Genomic DNA, 25069 nt, shown 5'->3' on the forward strand with positions numbered 1-25069 from the left:
TTCAGCGCTGGGCAGCACGGGAGGGGTAGTCCCACCAAAAACTGTGCGCACCCCAACGCGGCACTCACTTCAAATATATACAGCAAAGTGTTGCATATACATAAAGTTTCGCAATATGACTATACATATGCATGATCTGTCCCTGCTTCGTATTGAAATGAGTTTCAAGACGTTATTTCCATGAATTCCTCCCATCTGCGCTTGCACAGTGCCTTCTGGTGGTGGTCGGTGAGGGCTGTGAGGATGAAGGCTGGTGGCTCCTCTTCGTCACCACTAGTAACCTCTTGTTCTTACGCAGACTCGGTTGCTCTTTGGTTTTCGTCCAAACCACAAGGTCAGTTTCAGCCAGTTCTTGAGGCACTCTCCTGGTTCTTATCAGGGACTGTGCTTGTGAGGAGCCACAAGTCTTCTCACTCCTGTCAGTTTATCAGGAACTGTCTTTGTAAGGAACTACAGATCTCCTGCTTTAGTTACTTTACGCAATAGCTAACAAGATTTCAAACCTTATCTACTAATTAACTGCTAAGATTCCCTTAACCCCTCCTCTCAGTCCCCCCTTTTCTAAGAATTTACTAAATTCTTTTACTATGCCTGTTTCTAATACAGTGTTTCCTTATCCAGCATCTTTTCAAAATACTAGTTAGACTCAAGCCTGTGTCGTAACTGGTTCCTCTTCCATTCACTGTAGGAGTCCCCTGTGTTCCAAAAACACCACGGGGCACATCGAACTATAACACAAAGCGCTATGGATAGAACCACAATAATTATTAGAGTAACAAATAATCGTTTTAACCATGATAGGTTTGGTAACCAAGAGGTTAACCTTTCCCACGGCTCAGAAAACCCCCAAAAGGTGTCATCTTGAGTTACTTCACGTAGGATTTTTGCTTGTTCTCTGATCTCCTGTAAGTCAGCAGATATTCGCCCACTTTGGTCTACATACATGCAACAGCTGACATTGATTACTGTGCACACCCCTCCCTGTGAGGTTAATAATAAATCTAAAGCTATACGATTTTGTGATATTATTTTCAATTGTCCTGGTTTCAGCCAGGGTAGAGTTAATCTTCTTCATAGCAGCTAGCGTGAGGCTATGTTTTGGATTTGGGATGAGAAAATGTTGATAAGGTGCTGATGTTTTGAGTTGTTGCTAAGTACTCAAGGACAGTCCAGCTTCTCATGCTGGCCTGCAGCGAGCAGGCTGGGGGTGCACGGGAAGCTGGGAGGGGACACATCTGGGACAGCTGACCCAGGCTGGCCAAAGAGATATTCCATACCATATAACGTCATGCTCAGTATATAAAGCTGGGACAAAGAAGAAGGAAGGGGTGGAGGGACATTCGGAGTTATGGCGTCTGTCTTCCCAAGAAACCATTACGCGTGACAGAGCCCTACTTCCCTGGAGATGGCTGAACACCTGCCTGCCCATGGGGAGTGGTGAACAAATTCCTTGTTTTGCTTTGCTTGCGTGCACGGCTTTTGCTTTACTTATTAAACTGTCTTTATCTCAAACCATGAGTTTCCTCACTTTTACTCTTCCAATTCTCTCCCCCGTGCCACCGTGGGGGAGTGAGCGAGCGGCTGCGTGATGCGTAGTTGCTGGCTGGGGCTAAACCACGACATCAATAAACTAGTAGTTTCTTCTTGGAGTGTCCTGATGGCATCTATAGTTTTATTCTCGATTATCTCTATTACAGCCGAGATGTTTATTATAGCCTTTTCTAACTCACTAACTCCCAGAAATGAGATTAGCCACCGCACAAAGCTATGATAGCTTGTCGGCTTTTCTATTAAGGGGTTACTCATCCTTCAGTTTGTGATTAAAGTGGCCTCCATTTTCTTCTCGCGGGATTCTGTGTTGTTTTATCAATAATAGTGATGTTGGGGACCAGGGTGTCCAAAGTACATGCTCCCCGCCACCCCAGAGGTAATGTTTTCCGAGCTGCTGTACCACACAACCAGTGTGGTTCCCTAGCAGAACCGGGAGGCCAGTATAATTAAGTAACTGAAATGCTGGATCAATAGAGACAAAATGTGGTCCTCTGTCAGAGGATATAGTTGCTGGAACTCCAAAACGTGGTATTATCTCTTGTACCAATGCTTTAGCTACCTCCCGAGCTTTAGCTGTTCTGGTTGGGAATGCCTCTGGCCAACCTGAAAAGGTATCAGTTAACACCAATAAATATCAATACCCCCTTTTTCTTGGAAGTTCTGTAAAATCAATCTGTCATTGTTGCCCAGGCCCATTGCCTTTCCCAATCTGGCCCATTTCTGGCTTGAGGGTATTCTTAGGATTAGTCTGGAGGCAAAGATCACATTGTTGAGTTTCCTGTCTCACCATAGTATATAAATTTCTGGCCATAATTTCTCTAATTAAGTGTTTATATAGAGCCTCCATCCCCCAATGCCTTTTCCTATGTTCTTCCCTTACTAAATGCCATATTAGGCAGGAGGGAATAACTAGTTTTCCTTGTGGGGTATAAGCTCACCCTTCTTCGTTATATGACCCTTCCAGATCTGTGATAAGTTTTTGATCTTCCTTGGTATATTTTGGCTTACCTTCTAGGGAGATTTGCCCGTCAGGGACTAAAGCCCCTTCTGTTTTTATCTCTGTTTTAGCTACCTGTTTTGCCTCTCTGTCCGCCAGCTCATTTCCTCTCTCCAATTCCGAGCTCACTTTCTGGTGTGCCTTAATATGCATAATCGCCACCTTCTCAGGAAGTTGGACTGCTTCCAACAGTCTCAAAATCTCTTTTACATGCTTAATAGTTTTCCCTTGAGAGCTCAATAACTTTTAACCTAGTCAGTAGTGTATACAGATTCGCCACCACAGGATGTAAGTCCTCAACTACATTATTTATGGCTCTTAAATCTTGTACTAAATGGTAATTTTTCCCATCTGGCTTCCCCCCCCCTCCCCCGGCAAGATAGGAGTGTTATATTCAGATTCACATTCTAGCAATAACCTGAACTGTTAAAAGTCATTTATTATCCCTTTTATTCCTTCTCTATCTTCCCCTTTTAGGGGATAATGCTTTTCCCTAACAGGTCATGTTCCCTTTTTTGAGTTTAACAACCAATTCTGCATTTCTAACCTTTCCAGGTATTCCTGAGGCCCATACCCTGGGTATACCTGGCCTTTTATTTCTTGTATAATTTCTTCTTCACAATTTGGGGTTCAGTAAGAGCCAAACTTAAAATTTCAATGTGGTTCTTGTCTGGTATTTTAAATTCAATTTCTCCATCTCTAAATCCTATTTCAGCATTCAATTTTTCTAAGAAGTCCCTTTGCTTGATTTCCCCTAGATGGGGCACTTAACGCTACTTCTCCTGGCTCCTCTCCTCCCATTAGTGTTGTTTCCTGGTGGGTTCCAAGAGGTTACCTGGCCCCCTGTGGTGCGCAAAGCAGCCACTGTAGCATTGGCAACTGTTTTGCCCATTACTCTCTCTTTCTGACTATATCTATTCCTATAGACCTGCCAAGCAGTCTCCAGCAATTTCTCTACCAACATTGCATCCACATCCTCCCAATCAGGGTCAAACAATCCTCTAATCTCTCATTCTGTGAGCCAACCTTTAAACATCTTTGTCCAATGCTACAAGCCGAGCAACATCTTTTTTGCTTCCCATTACGCTTATTTTTGTCTTTTTCTATCACCAGGACCATAGGGTCCTGGGGTGCTAAATTGATTCTGTAACCAAGGTGGTAGGGAATTAAAATAAAATAGGGTTAGAAAATAGGTTTGTGAATTTGTAGCAAGTTGTAACTATAAGAACATTATGCACCAGCAATGCTGCTCGAGAACCCACCTAACCCTTCCCATCTTGATTTAATTATCAAGGAGTTAAGTGTAACGTTGTGATCATGGTATTATGTTTTGTTCTAATAACAAGTAGTCAGAAAGAAGGAATACCTTGGTCAGTTCTACGGTCCGGTGGGTAGGTAATTATTCATTCTATAGTCTTGTCTTAAAACAAAGGACTGTGGGGTGAATGATTGCATATTGGACCGACAGCCCGTGAAGGTCTATTTAGTGTTGCCAAGCTTAAGTGAACTTTGTAGGAAAGGTAATTCCGGCAGGGGGAGATCGCGACCACCGACTCAGAGACCACCCACTCAAGAAATCCTCCGACTCAAAAGATTAAGGAAGTAAAATCCCAAGAAATTATAGTGAGCATGCGTGGTCATTTACATGTGAGGCGAGGAATATTTAACCAATCATTGTACGGACACTTGACTAATATGTATTAATCTTGCCTATAAATGTTTGATTTTTGAACTGATCGACGAACACGATTTAGGAGGAGCTATCCCCCGTGTTCCCGGCGCCGTGAATGAAGAATGCCTGCCTTTTAACACCACATTGGTGTTACAAGGTTTATTCACGATTTCGGTGACAGTTTTGGCGACCCAGATGGGACTCTGCTTGTGAATCTCAACGGATCCGTGGGATCACAGGACCTCCAGCCGGCACCGAGGGATTCTCGGGGAGAACCTCTGATCCCCGGACCGAAGAATTCTGAGCAAGTCCCCTGGAAAGGTAATAAGGCATTCTTTAAAAGATTGAAGTAACATGGGTTCGAGTCCCACTAGCTCGCTCTTAAGGCGCGGCGAAAGCTACGCAGAGTAGGGCTGAAAGGTACCTCTGGAAAGGGTGAGGGTACGAGACCCTCACAAGGAATGCCTGCCTATAAGTCGCGGCGAAAGCCTCGCAAGGTTGGGCTAGGGGCCCAGGTAAGGAGGTTGGGGGATTTCTAGCAGGGGGCTAGAAGATTCAGAGGGACCCTCGAGGAGAGTATGGGTCCCTCCGACTAGTGCCTGTGATAGTGCACAATCACACCCACTAGTCTTGGGAAGATGGGAACATTTCCGAGTAAAAGATCTATCCCACAAAAAAACACCTTTGGGATGTATTTTGAGGCATTGGAAAGATCTGGGAGGTGATCCTCTGACTCGGAAGCAATTAATTGAATATTGCAATCATTGGTGGCCAATGTATAGGTTGGACAGTGGGGAGAAATGGCCAGAAAATGGGACATTGCAATATAACACCATTTTGCAATTAATGTTGTTTTGTAAAAAGGAGGGTAAATGGGAATCACAGAATCACAGAATCACAGAATCACTAGGTTGGAAAGGACCTTTAAGATCATCAAGTCCAACCATTAATCCAGCACCACCATGTCCCCTAAACCATGTCCCAAAGCGCCACATCCACACGTTTTTTGAACACTTCCAAGGATGGCGACTCCACCACCTCCCTGGGCAGCCTGTTCCAATGCCTGACCACCCTCTCAGTGAAGAAATTTTTCCTAATATCCAATCTAAACCTCCCCTGGCGCAACTTGAGGAAAATGAGGAAGAAATGGCTTATGTTGATTTGTTCTTTACACTACAAAATCATCCAGAATGGCAGAGACAGTGTGGAATACATCCATATGATCCCATGGTAAAGATTGTGAAAAAGGGAAAATGTGATGAGAACTCGAAAAGGGGTTGTTCTACTTATAATACTAAAGAAAATTGTTGGAAAAATGGAACTGAGGAGCAAGATATTGAATTAATGTTTGCTCCTCACCAAAGGTGGGAAAGGGGAAGAGAGGTCCAAAATTCGGAGGATAATAGTCCTCCTACTTCTCCCAAGGAAGGGGAAGCAGGGGGATTTAGCCCAATTTCAGGAAGAACACGGGGAAGGAGGGGGGAAGTAAGACTAACTTCCCTCCAAGCCCCTCTCCGAGAAGCGGTGGGGAATGATGGTCCAGTGGTGGTGAAAGTCCCTTTTTCAATTATGGATTTAAGATCATGGAAAGAGATTGCAGGTACCTATCGGGAGGATCCCGAAAGGGTGGCTAAGGTAAAATGCTTGAAATTGCTTGGGCTGTATATAACAATAGAGAAAAAGAAAAAGAGGTGAGGCAAGCCCGAAGGGGTAGAAAGCTACTAGCAGTTTTGGCAGGGAATAACAGGATAGGCAGAGGGAGAGAATGAGGAATGAATATGGGAGAGAGAAGGAAAATAAGCCCCGATTAGCAGAAGATCAATGTGCTGTTTGCAAGGAGCGTGGGCACTGGAAAAGAGAATGTCCTAAGGCAGGAGAATTAGATCCGGCTCTCCAGGCAATTAAATTAATGACTCTGGATGAAGAACTATGAAGGGGACCGGGGGAATCAACCCTAGCTGAACGTCTGGTTACATTGAAGCTAGGGAATGAAGAAACAGAGTTTCTGGAGCTACTTACTCAGTATTGAATACATGTAAAGGGAAATTTAGTCACAAATCAGTAGATGTTGTTGGTGCAACAGGGCAGAAGGAAAATTGGCCATTTTTAGAGCCATTAAAGTTTAAATTGGGAAAACAATGGGTAACTCACCAGTTTCTGTATAGGCCTGAATGTCCACTGTCTTTGTTGGGACGAGATCTATTGAGTAAATTAGATGCACAAATAACTTTCAAAGATGGAGAAATCAAATTGTTAATACCAGAATCAAAAGCCATAGAGGCAAGAGTGTTTATGTTACAGGATTCCTACAGGGAAGAACAGATTCCAGAAGAAGTGGAAAATGCAGTTATTCCTTTGGTCTGGGCAACTGGAATTCCAGGACGATCTAAATTGGCAGAGCTGGTAAAGGTGATTTTAAAACCTGGAGCCAAACTGGTAAGACAAAAACTATTAAGTGGGAGGCTCGAAAAGGATTAGAGGGGTTGATTACAAAATTTTTAGAATATGGACTATTGGTAGAGTGTGAATCAGAATATAACACTCCCATATTGCCAGTAAGGAAATCCGGAGGCGAGGAATACCGATTGGTTCAGGATTTAAGAGTTATAAATCAGATAGTCCAAGATATACACCCAGTAGTGGCTAATCCATATATTTTACTGCCTTCTTTGAAAGAGGAACATAAATGGTTTACTGCACTAGATTTAAAGGATGCCGCCTTCTGCATACCTCTACATATAGGCAGCCAAAACATATTTGCTTTTGAGTGGGAAAGTCTGGCCACAGGGCGAAAGACCCAATTGACATGGACTGTACTGCCACAAGGATTCAAAAATAGCCCTACGATATTTGGGAATCAATTGGCCAAGGAATTAGAGATATGGAAGAGACAGGACCAAAAGGGAAGTGTTCTGCTATCAGTTTACTAAATTTCCTAGGCCAAGGAGGATATAGAGTCTCCAGAAATAAGGCCCAAATAGGAAAAGAAACAGTAATTTATTTGGGATTTGAAATATCCCAAGGACAGAGACAATTGGGAAATGAAAGAAAAGAAGCTATCTGTCAAATTCCTGAACCAAGTAGCCCGAAGGAATTGAGAACTTTTCTGGGAATGATTGGGTGGTGCCGACTTTGGATTTTGGGTTATGGATTGTATGTAAAGCCACTGTATGAGGCTTTAAAGGAATCCAAGGATCAGTATTTGACTTGGACACCTCAATGTCAGAAATCATTCAAAGAACTGAAAAAGGCATTAATGATGGCACCTGCTCTGGGATTACCTGATGTGACCAAACCTTTTGAGTTATTTGCACATGAAAGGCAACATCTGGCTCTTGGAGTGCTGACACAACAGCTGGGATCCTGGAAACGACCAGTGGGATGCTTCTCTAAACAACTTGACAACGTGAGTAAAGGATGGCCAGGATGTTTACGTGCTGTAGCGGCAACGGTATTGCTGGTCCAAGAAGCCCGAAAATTGACTATGGGTCAAAAGATGGTGGTATACGTACCACATATGGTAATAACTGTTCTAGAGCAAAAGGGGGGTCACTGGCTATCCCCCAGCAGAACGCTGAAGTATCAGGTTGTCCTATTGGAACAAGATGATGTGGAATTGAAAACCACACCGATTGTTAATCCAGCAATATTTTTGTCAACAGAGAATCCAACAGGAAATTTAGAACATGACTGTTTGTTAACTATTGAACAAGTTTATTCCAGTAGACCAGACCTGAGAGATGAACCTCTGGAAAACCCTGATCTGGAGTTATACACAGATGGAAGCAGCTTTGTGTTAGAAGGAAAACGAATGGCTAGATATGCTGTTGTCACCACCTCTGAAGTATTAGAATCAAGGACACTACCTGTAAATACCTCAGCACAGAAAGCAGAATTAGTGGCATTGAGGCGAGCCCTACAAATAGCTGAAGGAAGAAGGGTGAATATTTGGACTGATTCTAAATATGTGTTTGGTGTAATCCATGCTCATGGAGCCCTCTGGAAAGAAAGAGGACTGCTGTCAGCCCAAGGAACATCAATCAAATATAAGGAAGAAATTCTCCAACTCCCGGAAGATGTGCAGAAACCAAAAGAAGTGGCGGTAATGCATTGTAAAGCTCATCAATTTGGTCAGACAGCTGTAAATATAGGTAATCGATTGGCAGACAAAGCTGCAAAAGAGGCCGCAGAACGAGGTATCCTTGCACTACTACCAGTAAAACAAAAAACAGGTGATAGTAACCCCGCAAATTATGACAGAACTCGCAAAGGAAAAACATGAACAATCACATTGGGGAGTAGATGCTATGGTTTCAAGTTTAAAAGCATCTGTAGTATGTGTGGGAATAACAGGAATAGTAAAATCAATAATAGCTAAATATCCAATCTGCCTTAAAAATAACCCCATGAACCAAAAGAGGCCACCTCTAGGAATGATAAAACAAGGAAATTCTCCAGGAGATTATTGGCAAATTGATTTCTCTGAATTACCCAGTCAGAATGGATACAGGTATTTATTAGTACTATTTGATACATTTTCTGGATGGCCGGAGGCCTTCCCTTGCTGCACCAACAAAGCTAGAGAGGTAGTTAAAGTGTTGTTGAAGGAAATAATACCAAGATTTGGGGTGCCAATAGGAATGTCTTCTGATAGGGGACCACACTTTGTGGCAGACGTAGTTCAACAGATCAGTAAAATTTTGGGTATAAAATGGGACTTATATACCCCTTGGAGGCCACAATCGAGTGGAAAAATTGAGAGATTGAATCAAATGTTGCAAAGACAAATAAGTAAAATTTGTCAGGAAACATCTTTGAAGTGGCCACAGGCTTTACCACTAGCTCTCTTGAGAATCAGGATCCAACCAAGATCAAGAGACGGTGTAAGTCCATATGAAGTCCTGTATGGTAAACCATACCAGACTCCTCTAATCCCAGGGGATATGAAGGTAGCTGGGGAAACTGATTTGAAAGTGTATCTAATTTCTTTAGGAAAAGTCCTTGGAGCACTTCGGAGATATATTGTGCTGACTAGGTCACTTGCCTTGGATACGCCTGTACATCGGTATCAGCCAGGTGATCTTTAAACTTGGAACTCTGAACCACTGCAGGAAAAGTGGAGAGGACCATTACAGGTACTGTTAACAACTTATACTGCAATCAAGGTTGGAGGAGTGGAACCGGGGATACACTACACCCGAGTGAAGAAAGCCCCGTCATGGAAGGTCATCAATAGGGATTCAGAGACTGCAAAGTTGACTTTAAAACATGTTTAAGAAATTATCATTGGAAAATATGGAAAAATGGCTTTTGATTTGGAAACTGATGATATGTTAGGAGCATTGTTTGAGATGATAATAGATCACTTGGAAGGAAGAGTGAAGCAGAGCAGCTAATATACATTCCAAGGAGAACTCCAGAAGAAAATTTAATGGTGGGATTGATAAAAGAATTTGCAAATTTACAAAATGTAACCCAAATAACCGCATGTCTTCCAATTCCAAGAGCAGTAGGTGAATCAATTCCATGGGGAATCTTAACAAAAAATTTGTGTGCAGTAAGCACAAGGGATGAACAATTATGCAAAGTAATAAGTAGAGGCCCCCCTGTACATGATCCTGAGGAAGCTGGACGTGTAGTCCATAATTGTGAAAATCAAACTAAGTGAGAGGCAGAGGTTGCATGGGATTCAGTGTGGTCTATGGCTATTCTATCTCAATTTCAATATATGGCTAATACTTCATGGTGTTTTGCCTGGGATGGAACAGTCTTTACAGTTTTCCCATCAGTTAATGACAGGGGAACCACATCCAGGGAAAAGGAAGACATAGTACCCTGGTGGAATTGTAAAAAGATATGTAATTGCAGCGCAGTTAATAGAGCAGTTGAAGAAGTCCCTCCCTTAGCAGCTGCACTGAAATATGGGTGTTGGTACAGAGGACTCAAGAATGATTTAAATTTGACTAGTGTATATAAAATTAGAAGGGGATCAATATTTAGTTGTAGAAGGTCTACAGTTGAGAGCCCAGGACATTTAGCTTGGGCAATGAGTAATGGAACTTGGACCACCCATTTACCGATGGACGGGAAAGTAAGACAAATTACTTTAGGAATGCCAACATTATGTCCAATCTGAAAGAAAGCTCCCTTTAGGGGAGATTCTGAAAATTTGAAGTTAATATGGACAAAAAGATCACAAATTGATGATGATGATTGGAATGAACCCTCGACAGGAGTGAAACTTGGATGAGCCTTAGAATCCTTATTGACACCCTTGACAACTTACAGGAATAGAGATTGGTTATATAAGTTGAAAGGTCAAGTGAAAAGATTAGCCAAAATAACAAGGAAAGGATTTAAACAACTAAATTTACAGTTACAAGCCACTTTGAAGATGACCCTACAAAATAGGATGGCTCTAGATATGCTCTTACTAAAAGAACATGGAGTTTGTGGATACCTGAGGGATAGGATAGATCATTGTTGCATAGATATCCCAAATGTTACTCAGGATGTTGAATATGGTTTGGACTTATTGAGAAAAATAGAAAAGAATACTCAGGAAATGCAACAAGACATGCAAGAAAATTGGTTTGATAAAATTTTCAGTGGATTAGGATGAAACTTGAGTTCTTGGGTGAAGTCCTTAATTGGTACTGTGTTATTATTATTAATAATGTCTTTGGAAATATTATTCATTTATCATTGTTTAAAAAAGGAATTTACAAAAAGAGCTACCATTGATCGCAGACTTACACTTGCATTGACTACAAAACACCAAAATTTAAATGGACTAACTAATAATGCTCCTACCATCATACAATAAAGTGATTGAATGTTAATAAGGAAATTAATTTGTAATGGAAGTATTGAAAAGAAATTATTTCAAAACTTCCAAAGGGGGGAAATGTAACCAAGGTGGTAGGGAATTAAAATAAAATAGGGTTAGAAAATAGGTTTGTGAATTTGTAGCAAGTTGTAACTATAAGAACATTATGCACCAGCAATGCTGCTCGAGAACCCACCTAACCCTTCCCATCTTGATTTAATTATCAAGGAGTTAAGTGTAACTTTGTGATCATGGTATTATGTTTTGTTCTAATAACAAGTAGTCAGAAAGAAGGAACACCTTGGTCAGTTCTACGGTCCGGTGGGTGGGTAATTATTCATTCTATAGTCTTGTCTTAAAACAAAGGACTGTGGGGTGAATGATTGCATATTGGACCGACAGCCCGTGAAGGTCTATTTAGTGTTGCCAAGCTTAAGTGAACTTTGTAGGAAAGGTAATTCTGGCAGGGGGAGATCGCGACCACCGACTCAGAGACCACCCACTCAATAAACCCTCCGACTCAAAAGATTAAGGAAGTAAAATCCCAAGAAATTATAGTGAGCATGCGTGGTCATTTACATGGTAGGCGAGGAATACTTAACCAATCATTGTATGGAAACGATGAATATGTATTAATCTTGCCTATAAATGTTTGATTTTTATACTGATCGAGCGAACACGATTTAGGAGGAGCTATCCCCCGTGTTCCCAGCGCTGAAAATAAAGAATGCCTGCCTTTTAACACTACATTGGTGTTACAAGTTTTATTCCCGATTTCGGTGACAAAAATGCATTAGCCAAAAGTCAGATAACAGTTAACCAGACCTCCAAATGGGGACACAGCCCCTCCAAATGGGGAATTTAATCCCCTAACAAATGGGGACTGAGCCCCTCCAAATGGGGAATTTAATCCCCTACCAAATGGGACAGAAGTCCCCCAAGTGTATACCTGTAAGGTTGCTAGCCACCCGGTATACGCCGACCTGCGCGAATCACTTCACGTCTTATGGACGGTCCCCAATGCAATCGATCGTCTTACCAAGTTCAAGATTTAAAGATGTCTTCTTACCAGAGGGTCTTTGTCTGTTCCCGCAGTGATCCGACTGAGAACGGGAGTCTCTCCGGAAAAGATCTCCGGGGGTACCCAAGAGAGCCCCAGACTCATCAGGTCCCACAGCTGAACAGAGGAGGTCCCATCTGGGGTGCCAAATGATTCAAAGAAATCCAAACTTAAGAAATTCAAACTTAATAGCATCAAAATGTTATTAAGCAGACATCTTTATTACAGCACCAGACACATGGGGGATATCTCCTCCTAACATGCGTGCCTAGTGTTACCAGCATCTGAATTATATAGAGTACATTCATATTCATGACATTTCCGAGAAATGTTTAACATACTCAAATGTCCCTGACACATGTGCTGTTAAATGAGTCGGTGGTCCTCTGGTGGTCTCTGGTGGTTTCTTGCAGTACTTGGTCCCCTTAACCTGTCTGTCCTCCAGAGGAACTCTTTTCTTTTTGGCTCTTTCCACTTGCTTAGCTTGTATTTTAACATTGTACTGGTTCTTATCGGTTCCTGCCAGTTGCTTGGTTAAGATAAAAGAAGTTCTCCACAGTAGTTTATCTTACACAATCCTCGCATACAAAAGGAAATTTACAAACCTCACATTTGATTGATTTTACATGTTAAAACCTTCTTCCTTGTCTCAGACCTTTGTTTCACCCTCTGGATGCTTTCTCCTATTGAAAGGATTAAAGAAGATACTATTTCTGCTATATCTTGCCTGTGAAAATGTGAGGGAGCTGTAAAAAAGTTGTTTGAGAAAGGGGGGGGGGGAGTTAATTGGGGGGGGTAAAGTTTATATACAACCCTGCTCTGAGTTATTACAGAAATAAAGGTGCATATTTTTAACACTGAGATTAATTAATCAACAGAACAACTTTCTAAAGGTGCTAAGAAGTTTATTCCCGATTTCGGTGACAAATCCATCTGGATCACTGAATTTAAAAAATGCAATTTCTTTATGATTTTGGGGAGCTATTGTATGATGTCTCCTTTTGGTTCTGTTTTAACAGCCTACCTCATTTTTCTCACTCTCTAAAATGAAATGTGGTTTCAAAGAAGCAGCTTTTCAACATTTCCATAAGCACACATGACATACTTCAAAGCACATCATGTAACCTCACTCCATACAGAAGCTTAGTAAAGTCTGATACACAATATGTCACCATAAAAGTACATTTTAAAAATAATCTGCTTGAAGAAAAGAACAGCTGTGCTGCTCCAGAGTCATTGTTAAACCATACAATTTTTACTGTAGTCACCATTACTCTGTCTATGCAGAACGCTAAATTAAATGGCTTTTCTACTGTGCTTATGTTGAAGGTATGCAAGGAATTAAACTGGGGGTATCGTTTAGTCTCTATGAGCAGTTAACAAGGTGCAACTCTGAGGGAAGGAACAAGATAATCACAAAAGAAACACAACTACTGAACCTTGAGTGAACTATCCTAACTAACATCTAATTAACATAAAATTGGCATAATAGAAACCTGCCCCTGGGCGGGGAAAGCCCTCTCCTCACAAAAGTCCCTTCCTCACTGAGCATGCCTAGGAAAAAAGAAGGACGTTGTGACTTTAAGCGGAGACAAGGCTTGTGAGAACCAATGGGAATAAGGGTAATGGAGCCAACTTATAAAAAATACTGATAACTGTTGCTTGAAGTGTATAAATATTTTCTGTATGTTAACTGAGGCGTGCTAGCTTTGTGGGCCTACCACCTAGCACCCATCTCTGTGCACATTTGGAATAAAATCAAATATCTCGTCTCTGTGTGTTTTTCGGCTCTCTGCACACCGGGTGAAAGAACCCATGTTTGGGACAACACCATGAAGAAAATTAACTCCATCCCAACCAGACCCAGTACACTGGCCTTTGCTGTGGAAAACATACTTGCACTTGTTCACTTTCTGTATTTCAAGTCATATGTGATAGCTTTCAGCTGAGGACTGCTAGCTTGTTAAAATATTCTAGCTTGATCACCTGATATATCATCATACGATCAAAAGCAGTACTTCACGAGTCAGTGTGAAAACATCCTTTCAGATGTCTCATTCAAGATATGCGTGTGATTAACATGCCTGGATCAGTGTCTCAGTTACAAGCAGCATTTTTTCTGACAGTGTAGCCTTGTTAAATTTTAAAAGTGAAATTAGTAGTTTTAACAACTAGGTACCCACTGTTCTCCAGAATGAAGTTGTTGCATTCTGTCATGATACTTTGCATTCTGGCATCTTGGCATTCAGGTTGTTAAAGGAGAAGATGTTGCCCGAGCATGAGCATTCACACACCAATCAAGGAGATGCACACAAACCACCCAAGAGTTTAACTGCTAGGACCAGAGTCCCTTCGCAACGAACGAATCCAGTGAGCCAACGGGTGCCCCTTTTGACTCCCCACACACACACACACTCACTCTTGGGTGCTTCCTCTTCCCTCAGACTCAACCCTAGGTTTCCCAAAGCAGAATCTCTGACGTGATGTACTCCAGAAGAATTTATTAAGTGGTACAGCAGTGTGGAATGGCTCGAGTTGGGTGCCTCCAGAGAGGGACCCCGAACAAAAGAATCTCTGGGCAATTATACCCTTACAGTCTAAGTTCCCCTCCCCGCGTGATACGGTTCGGTCCTATTGGAGTATTTGGGTCTGGGGTCTCCTTGTTCCTTATTGGATCTTTTCACTGTCTCCAGGCAGGCTGTTCTTCTTTTCTTGAGGAGGCAACTTCTGCTGATGGATGTGGCTATCTTATTGTCCTGGTTTCAGCCAGGATAGAGCTGGTTTTCTTCACAGAAGCTAGTGTGAGACTATGTTTTGGATTTGGGATGAGAAAATGTTGATAACGTGCTGGTGTTTTGGGTTGTCGCTAAGTAGTCAAGGACAGTCCAGCTTCTTGTGCTGGCCTGCTAGCAAGAAGGCTGGGGGTGCACGGGAAGCTGGGAGGGGACACAGCCAGGACAGCTGACCTAGACTGGCCAAAGAGATATTCCCTACCATATAACGCCATGCCCAGTACATAAACTGGAGTTAGCCAGGGAGTGGGAATCGCTGCTCGGGGACAGGCTATCAATCACCGGGTGGTGAGCAATTGCTGTATTGGGCATCACTTGTTCTTGTACATTCCTTTGTCGGTATTATTATTGTTGTCATCATTGTTGTTTCCTTCTCTCTTGCTGTCCTATTACACTGTTTTTATCTCAACCCACAAGTTATTTCCTGATTCTCTCCCCCATCCCACTGGGCAATTATAACCTTATAGTCTAAGTTCCCCTCCCCTCGTGAGACAGTGTGGAATAATTGCTGGGGGGCAATTTAGAAATTAAACTCATATTCACGCTCTAAGAACAGCATTGAAACAGGGTGGAACGTAGCTAATGTACAATGAGTCTGTACCATGGCAATTCCCTAGGCAACCCTAGATGTTGGCAACATCAGGGGAACTTGGTGTGCTGACTCTGGGAGAAATTGCATGGAGGGTGGAGCGGAGTGGAGACGTCGCAGCCACACTCTGTGAACAAAGGAATCTAAAGGTACACAGTGTGTACATTAATAAGCTGCACATTCGATACCCTGGGTCAGTAGTCTGTCAACTTTTGATGAAATGCTGTACTCGGAGTGAACTTTGCTAATTATAATACCATTATAAATACCAAAACGCACACCCATCTCAAAAGTTACCCACCTCCCAAGGTGCGACCACCCCTCAATGAGCTTGCGCACTGAATTTTTCCTAGTCTGTGCCTTTAAACGCGAAGCGAGAGAATTTTGGACCAGTCCTGATAAAGGTACGTATGACTAGAGTCACTCAAGCTCCACCTGCAAAGTAAAACACTATAAAATAGTTTGAAAAGAGCTGGATGTCAGGGAAGATACCATCACTCCTGACCTTTAGGATCCGCTGACGGGCTGACCCTCTCTTCCCTCGCATTGGGATGCCTTTGGGTAAGATTTGAACACTCGACTATCCCGAGTGAATCCCCGGGAACTTTAGGAATCTCTATATAGAGTTGTTTTATTACCCCACGCTTGTGTAACCCGGCCGTATTTAATTTATTGCACGTGCTTTGCAGACAGTGAATTTATCACCGGCAATCCAAAAGTGCGACGAGCGAGGGAAGGCAAGCAGTCGACTCAATATGAGTGATAAGGCAAGCTTCAACTTTATTGCAAAACCTTACACATATTTATACACTAAGTTCTACCTTATGCATACTTGTCTTACAATCATTGGCTTAGCTCTAAAGATTGCATTATCATACTCCTCCTACTTGCCGTTACTGCTACGTGGTCCGGGTTCCATCCTGTTTTTCTTATACAGTGCTTCTTCTTAGCTGTTTACCACAGCTCCTTCTCCTCAAGGCCGAGCCCTGCAGATGCCCAGCTGTTTACCAGCTTCCCAGTGCCACAGCTCCCTCTTCTCAAGGCCGAGCCGTGCAGATATCCAGCTGTTTACCAGCTTCTCAATGCTGCAGCTCCTTCTCCTTAAGGTCGAGCCGTGCAGAGTGATCCCAACATCTCCCCCTTTTTGTTTTTGTATAAACAAAACCTGATGGATCATTCGCAACCCGAGGACTGTGAGAAAGATGGACCCTCTGTACATTCTTGTATCGTCCTGTGCCGCGAACTCAGCCCAGCAGTCGGTAGGTGCCAGCTTTACGTGGGCGTCCCCACGGAGGCAACGGTGGCCTTGCCGTACACCGGCCCACTGCCCTTCAGGAAATCCCGGTATTACACATTTGTAGAGGAACGAGTTTCGACACACGTGGCCAGCGAGTGTCGGAACTCACCTCAGTTGTCACCTTTTAACACAGGGAGCCTATGGCGTATGCGCCCGCTGGCCAGACGTGCTGCACGCGCCACAACCACCCTGTCTATTGGTTCGTAGGCTTTGTTCACACGGCATTTTTTCATAACTCAGCAGTCACATATCAACTTATGCTTAAGTCAATAGCAGAATATTACAAAGCAAAACAATTCTAGCTGTACTACTTCTAGTGATATAAACTACTCCTAGTGATAGAAAAAAGGTACTTGTATAAGGCTATGAAGACCAATATTATATCTTACCAAAGCATTTGTAGTTATAGAACACTTTGCCTCAAAAGCTTTCCACGTTCATCTCATGATACCGCAAATTTCAGTGTGATTTACCCCTACATTTTCTTTTGACTGAGGTGGCATCCAGATTGCGATGACACCTGATAGTGTCATGATGTGTCCAACGATGACGATGGCGACTGCCCCACCCATGGCCTCACCCACTTCGAGGCACCTGCAAAGTGGGTTACCCATGGTTTTACCCATGGTTTTACCCATGGTTTTAAACAGCCACCACCGTCAACCTCGTCCCCTGGTTAGCAGTTGAAAAGGTCCTTTCTCCTTCCGCAAATAATTTAACACATATAAGGCTTTATTCAAACGTTCTTAGGGTAATGTGGTAGCCTCTCCCCCTTTTTGTTTTGAGCGTGATTATCTAACAAAGCTCATTCATTGGGTGTGTAAGATACTCGTTGGAGTTATTAGCTGGCCAAGCATTCTTTACTACCTTTTGAACCATTCCTTGTAGACAATGCAATAAACACGGTACAATAAGCATTAGTATTAAGATAACAAGTGCTATAACAACTGCCCCTTTTATTAAGTCTTGTAACCATCCACTTAGGCCCAAACTTGACAGCTATGATTCGAGGTTTAGTGAACTTGTCTGTAACCTGTCCGTTAAGTCCTTCAGTTTTTGTAATTGTTGAGTTACCGACTGTGATGTATCTGTTAAATTCATAGAACACGTGCCATCAAACTCCTCACACCCGTGCCCTTGGGCCAAAAGTAGGAAGTCGATAGCTGCCCTATTTTGCAATGTCGCATGCCTTATTGAGTCAGTTTCCATTAACAAAGCACTGAGTGTTGCAGAAGTAGCATTGGTTTGTTTTGCTAGCCAACATCCCAATTTATTTAAAGTGGTTAAGCCTTGGGCAGCAGCGACCCCAGGGGCAAGGAAAGAGGTTAGTATGGTTTTGTCCGCAGTCCAAAAATCCAGTTGGTCATTGCACTCTTCCTGATATTTTCAAATCTGTCATCTTATTCTATGCCGTCGGGTAAGGTTCAATATCATAGAAGTGTTGGGAGTTAACAATGTTAGGTGCCCCAATGTGTAAGGACCACCTCTCAAACGGGAGGGAACACCTTGCCATGCACGATCACCACAAATCAAGAATATTCCTTTAGGGAGTCTCATTGGGACAATAGTAGAGCGCGAGATGTTGCTCGTTGTATAATTACACCAATTGGTAGCTTTCTGAAAAATGGCTAACGTGGGGTTTACATCCTGTGACCTGGTATCGTCCTGTCCTGTATAATTAAAATATAAACAGGTAGGGGCTGTAATGCATCCTAAAATACCCAACTCCTGCGGTTCCAACAACTCCTGTGGTCCGTGTGTCATCCATCCGTCCCACTTATCCATAGCTGCAGAGGTGTTTGTTATTTTTTAAAAACAAGGTTAGATCAGGGATGGTCTTCTTTACCACCATTGTCGAATCATAGTCCCCTAAGGGCAGACCAACTAAGCATGTTGTAAACAGATTCTCAGCAGTGGATATAGATAAGCAAAGGTGGCCTTGGCCCGTTTGATTGGCTAGTGTAACCCAGATATTTTTTCTTGGTTGAACGGAAAACCACGCCTGAACCTGGCATATCAAACACGTGACTATCAGACTCACGAACAACGGGATTTGCGTCCTGCGTCGGTAAAGGCTGTCATCCCATTCACTGGGGTCTCCGATCGCATAGGCATTTCTTCAAACTGTTGATTAGCCAACAGTGACAATAATCTATCGGACGGATAGCTATTTGTAACGTGTTCTAAAAAATCAGAGATTGCGATCTGAAACTCCAGAGAACTGGCTAACAACCAATCTAAGTACTTTTGAGATACAGGAACATAAATTATTACAGGTTCTAATCCAGATATTTCTACAATTCTTTGTCTTCCCTTAATAATGAGTTGTGCAAATAATTCATATCTGGTGACCACTATTTTTCTGGGTTGATAGGAGAGAAAAACCCATTCTAATACTTTCAAACTGTTTGCTGTATTTCCTAACTGTACGATCAATCCTAGTGGATATTGCCGTTCCCCTCCTGAATTAACTATCATAAGCGAGATACTCTCAGTAGGTGAACATCTGTGAGCATAGGTTGTTGCTATCTTCTCAGTAATTTTCTGCAAAGCCTGGTGTTGATCCTCGTCTAGTTGACGTCGCTCTGGAGCCTCCACCGAAGACTCCAGGAGCGGCATCAACGGCCTCAGATCATCATTAGTAATTCCGCAAATATTGCGAACCCACTGTATATCCCCCATTAATTTTTGGACATCAGAAAGATTTTCTATTTCCGAATTAATCTTTATTTTTTGTGGGTGGACCGCTGCCCTGGTAATAATCCAGCTCAAATATTGCCATGGTCCCTTCTTTTGAATTCTTTTCGGTGCCATTTTTAAACCCCGTTTTCCTAAATAGTGCTCTAAGTGCTGTAAAATGTGGTCTGCATTCAATTGTGTCCCTGCTATTAATATATCAACTATATAATGATACATTATTAAATCTGGATACTTTTTCCACACCGGTTCTAGAGCCCATGCCACAAATGTCTGACACATCGTAGGTGAACTTTGCATTCCTTGTGGTAATACTACCCAATGATACTTTTTGCTAGCTCTCCTTTATTTACCGATGGTACCATAAAGGCAAACTTCTCTGCATCCTCAGCTGCTAAGGGAATGGTAAAAAAGCAATTGAAATATACTCTTCGATTCCTTGCAAAAGAAATGATACATTTGTGACAATAATTACAACGACATAGAACAAACCCACAACACCGTTTTACAAATACGGCATATTGAAGTTCCTGCTCTTGACCGTCCGGGGAGAGCTGCTGAGACAGTCAACGAGCCATCATTCCGCATACAAAAGAGTGAAAGCATCAGCTGGCAGTACATCGGAGTTGACTGCGTCCGTGGGACGTGTGACAAGATCTTCAGGTCGTACTGTCGGCCGTACCGTCCTGGCCGGTACCCACTTCGCTCCGTCCCCTCCCTCTCTGCCAAAGTCTCTTGTCTCATGCCGCGCCAATGTTGGGCAGGGTCGTATCTTGACTTGGGGGAAGGATCACCCTAGGCAGCCCCCTCCTGTTGCGGCACGGGCGACCAGCGCTCAGGTTCCGGGTCAGGAGGTCGGGGCCAAGGGGGACTCGCCACCTCCGTTGGTTGTGTTAGCGGGGGGGGGGGCGGGAGGGGTGGGGGGGGAGGCGGGTGGGAGTCGCTCGTTCTCATCATCCCCAGCTCGGCCTCCCTTCTCTCCCGGGGCTGTGGCAGCGGCAGCTGCTGCCGCCGCCGTCCGCTCTGATTTTATCGCCTTTATAGAGTCTCTGACTAATCGCCAGGTTGTTAACACTTTCGCAGCCGTATGATCCTCTTTAGAGGCTGCCTCAAACACCAATTTCCCTGCTTTCTCCCAGGTAGGTAACTCAAAAGCTGTTGCAGAGTCTGCTGCTAGCCCCTGGCTCTTCAAAACAGTCTGGAATAGCAATCGCCACGTCGTTGCTAGCTTCGCTGCTTGCCCATCTCCTTTTGAGACTCACCCCATGGATCTTTCACATGGGCACACAGGGGAACATTGAGTACATTGTTCTGGGCAACGTTGTCCCGTCTTGCCCTCACATACATCATCGTAGATCTGTTTCTCTGACTTATCTATGCAGCCGGTTCACTCGGTGCATCTGGCACCTCAGGAGGTGCAGTCAGAGTTGCTGAAGGTCCTGGACCCTCTGACTCAGTTAAAAAGGGATTGGTTGAATACAGTTTAACAGCCTCCTCCATATCAGCTGCAGCTTTTCTCTCTGCCTTTAAGGCTTTTAATGTGGTTAACATCAACTTCCATGCCGTCACTAACTCTGCGGTGGTTTTATCTCCATTCCCAATATGTTCCTATAACATTTTTCCTATCTCCTCCCACGTCTCTGCCTTAAACGCCACAGACGCATCGGGGGGGTACCCTTTTTGGCACCAAATTAGAAGCCTTCTAAGTGTATATTCATCATATTTCAGTCCTCTCTTAGAGAGCATATGCGGCAGGAGTCTGACCATCGCCCCTTCTTCATGCGATGCGTTCTGCCTTTAGTTCTTTTAATGTCTCTAGGATCAACCTCCAGAGGGTCGTAAATTTTATACTGTCTTTGTTGCCTGTGCTATTCACTTTTCAGTTTTATATCTTTTCATGCAATTAATAACATCTCTCCAAGATTTCATTAATTGTTTTGCTGATTTATCATCATCGATTACTAGATCCCACAAACAATCTCCATAAGAACGCCACTCGTCTACTTCAAACATACTTTCAGGGTCTTTAAAAGACCCTTTCGCTTTCCCTAACGTAATTAACCCAGCCAGATCTTTTAATTGGCTTACTCCCCGCTTTTCTAAAAAGCATTTTAAGATTTCGAACGCTACCTCTATTTCCATTGCGCGCTACGTTGACCTTCTTAATTATCCGGTCAATTATTTTTGCAGCCTTTTCCCACGGGTAGCCTTCTTTCGGACGGCGAACCCCTTCTTAATTATCCTGGGTTCAAGCACGGATCAGGCGCGCCGCGGCAGCGTCCGCCGATCTTCTGCTCCCTGGTCGCTGCTACCAGTGCTTCTCCGATCTCGCTGTCCGGTGAAAAACAAGGATGGGGTCCCTGTTCGGGCGCCACTTGCGACGAGCGATGGAAGGCAAGCAGTCGACTCAATATGAGTGATAAGGCAAGCTTCAACTTTATTGCAAAACCTTACACATATTTATACACTAAGTTCTACCTTATGCATACTTGTCTTACAATCATTGGCTTAGCTCTAAAGATTGCATTATCATACTCCTCCTACTTGCCGTTACTGCTACGTGGTCCGGGTTCCATCCTGTTTTTCTTATACAGTGCTGCTTCTTAGCTGTTTACCACAGCTCCTTCTCCTCAAGGCTGAGCCCTGCAGATGTCCAGCTGTTTACCAGCTTCCCAATGCCACAGCTCCCTCTTCTCAAGGCCGAGCCGTGCAGATATCTAGCTGTTTACCAGCTTCTCAATGCTGCAGCTCCTTCTCCTTAAGGTCGAGCCGTGCAGAGTGATCCCAACACAAAAGAACTTGTGCATCTGTTGCTTCAATAAATCGCACTATTGATTGACTCAGCCGAGTGTGTTGTCCCTGAATGCGACCGTACCTCTGAGTGCGGCTGTGTGAGTTCAGGAGGTGTCTGACTGAGCAGGTAGTGTGATGTTAGTAGTGCATCTGGACCCATGATAGTTCAACGAAGGTGTTGGACACGACTGGACTACTAACGCTGACTTTGGGCATCACTCAGAACCTAAGCTCAGCTGCCCTCAGTCCCTCTGATATCTGAGGATCGACTGGAAAGCAAGGGGGTTTAGTTTCTACCAAATTGCTCTGCCTCTTAACGCAACAGAAAAATTGGCGTCATGGACAGGATTGCCATGGATGAACTGCTGCAAAAATATAACTGTGTCTCTTCCCAAGCTGGGAAGGAGTGGGCCCAACAGTTTTGGAAGGATGAAGAGAAAGTGATAGAGCGCATTGAGCAGTGTCAAGCTGCATGAAAGGGTAGAGTGAAAAAAGGCAAAGGTGTTCTCTATGCAGTTTTAGGAGCTTGTTTATCTTGTGCTCAACAAGAAGCTAAGGAAGCCCTTGATCACACACTAGTTTCTAATGTGGAATATACAGCTTTGAAATCAGAAAATGAGATGTTGAAATTATCATTAGCTTTTGAAAGGGAGATGAGAAAAATTAGGACTCCAAGTTGATAAACTTTTGAGTGAAAAGAAAGATCTTGTGTGCCAAAATCGAAATCTTAATCAGCTGTTAGACAAGGTGTGTCAGCTGTTAGATAAAATACCATTTTGTGCTCCAGTTACACAGGTTTGCAGGTTAATACATAAATCAGACCCCGAGACTGGAAGCAGATTTGTGGGGTTTTGTAGCAGTGACGAGGAGATTGGAGAAACCTCTGATTCTGACTCTCAACTGGTCCCCTTATGACCCTTGATTAAAACTGAGACTGTTGTTGACGATGATGATGAGGTCCGCACTACTGTGCATACGATTCCATGGTCACCAGCAGAGTTGATAAAAATACAGGAAAAATTCTCAAGGCGACCAGGAGAGTCAGAGGTTCAGTATTTGTGGCGAGTTTCCCTTGAGGGAGGAGACCAGATTATGTTGAATGAGGAAGAAGCAGGAGGCTTTGGGGGACCAGGAGTGTTTTTAACCACCAACCCAGGGGAATATAGTTATTCTTTGACCTCACGGGTTGCATTTTGGGCAGGTGGCATAGATCCCCAGCTGAGGGGAGAACCAACTCTTAATGCAACAGATGGTTCGGTCCAATTGGAGTATTTGGGTCTGGGGTCTCCTTGTTTCTCATTGTATCTTTTCACTGTCTCCAGGCGGGGCTGTTCTTTTCTCGAGGAGGCAACTTCTGCTGATGGATGTGGCTATCTTACCTTTTTAATTTACACCAGTTTCAGGGCCTTCCCTCATGTAACTAAGTAAGAGTTCAGTATAAGTTCATCAGTATCTAGGTGAAAGTTCACAGCTTGTGGCCTAAGGCTTTGTTCTAATGCTATACAATGGATTCCGTTTGAACTAGGAAGTGACTCCTATAACAAGGTGTCACCTCACAAAGCAATTGCATTAGATGATAATCACAGAATCATAGAATAGTTTGGGTTGGAAGGGACCTTTAAAGGTCATCTAGTCCAACCACCCTGCAATGACCAGGGACATTTTCAACTAGATCAGGTTGCTCAGAGCCCCATCCAACCTGACCTTGAATGTTTCCAGGGATGGGGCATCTACCACCTCTCTGGGCAACCTGTGCCAGTGTTTCACCACACTCATTGTGAAAAATTTCTTCCTCAGACCTAGTCTAAATCTGCCCTCTTCAGTTTACAACCATTACAACTCCTATCGCAACAGGCCCCGCTAAAAAGTCTGTCCCCATCTTTCTTATAAGCCCCCTTTAAGTACTGGAAGGCTGCAGTAAGGTCTCCCTGGAGCCTTCTCTTCTCCAGGCTGAACAACCCCAACTCTTTCAGCCTTTCTTCATAGGAGAGGTATTCCATCTCTCTGATCATTTTGGTGGCCCTCCTCTGGTCCCTCTCCAACAGGTCCATGTCTTTAGGGTCTCAACAGAGTAGAGGGGCAGAATCACCTCCCTTGCCCTGCTGGCCACACTTCTTTGGATGCAGCCGAGGAGACTGTTGGCATTCTGGGCCGCGAGCGCACATTGCTGGCTCATGTCCAGCTTTTCATCCACCAGTACCCCCAAGTCCTTCTCCCCAGGGCTGCTCTCAATCCCTTCATCCCCCAGCCTGTACTGATACCAAGGGTTGCCTCAACCCAGGTGCAGGATGCTGCACTTGGCCTTGTTGAACCTCATGAGGTTCACATTGGCCCATTCCTTGAGCTTGTCCAGCACTCTGTTATACCTTTTTGGGAGGCAACACCAGGATGTCAAATGAGTGTCAACATCTTTATTTTGGAAAGGTTTAAAACACCTTGCTGATAAGGAAAAACTAGTGTGCCCTGCTTTATTGGTTTATAGAGAAGTCCTATTTAATATATATCAGCTTCAGACAGAAATAAATAAAAACATTCATTTAAGATTGCATACATTCTGTAGTTTTAGCATGACAGACAGTAAAAATGTAAAGGATGCTTTCCACAAACTGAATTTGGATTTGTAAATTGCTGAAGTCCTTATAGCACACCTGATCAACACATGGCTCAGGGGCTGGTGCCGTCATCAGAATTTTGGGTTTTTCGACCACGGGGTGGTTTACACGGCACCGGGCCTCCTCGCAGCTGATGGAGTGCAACTGACTCCAAGGGGCAAAAGGATTCTTGCTCATGAG

The sequence above is a fragment of the Phaethon aethereus genome (genome assembly GCF_964289735.1).
Source record: "Phaethon aethereus genome assembly, chromosome: W".
NCBI classification, from domain to species: Eukaryota; Metazoa; Chordata; class Aves; order Phaethontiformes; family Phaethontidae; genus Phaethon; species Phaethon aethereus.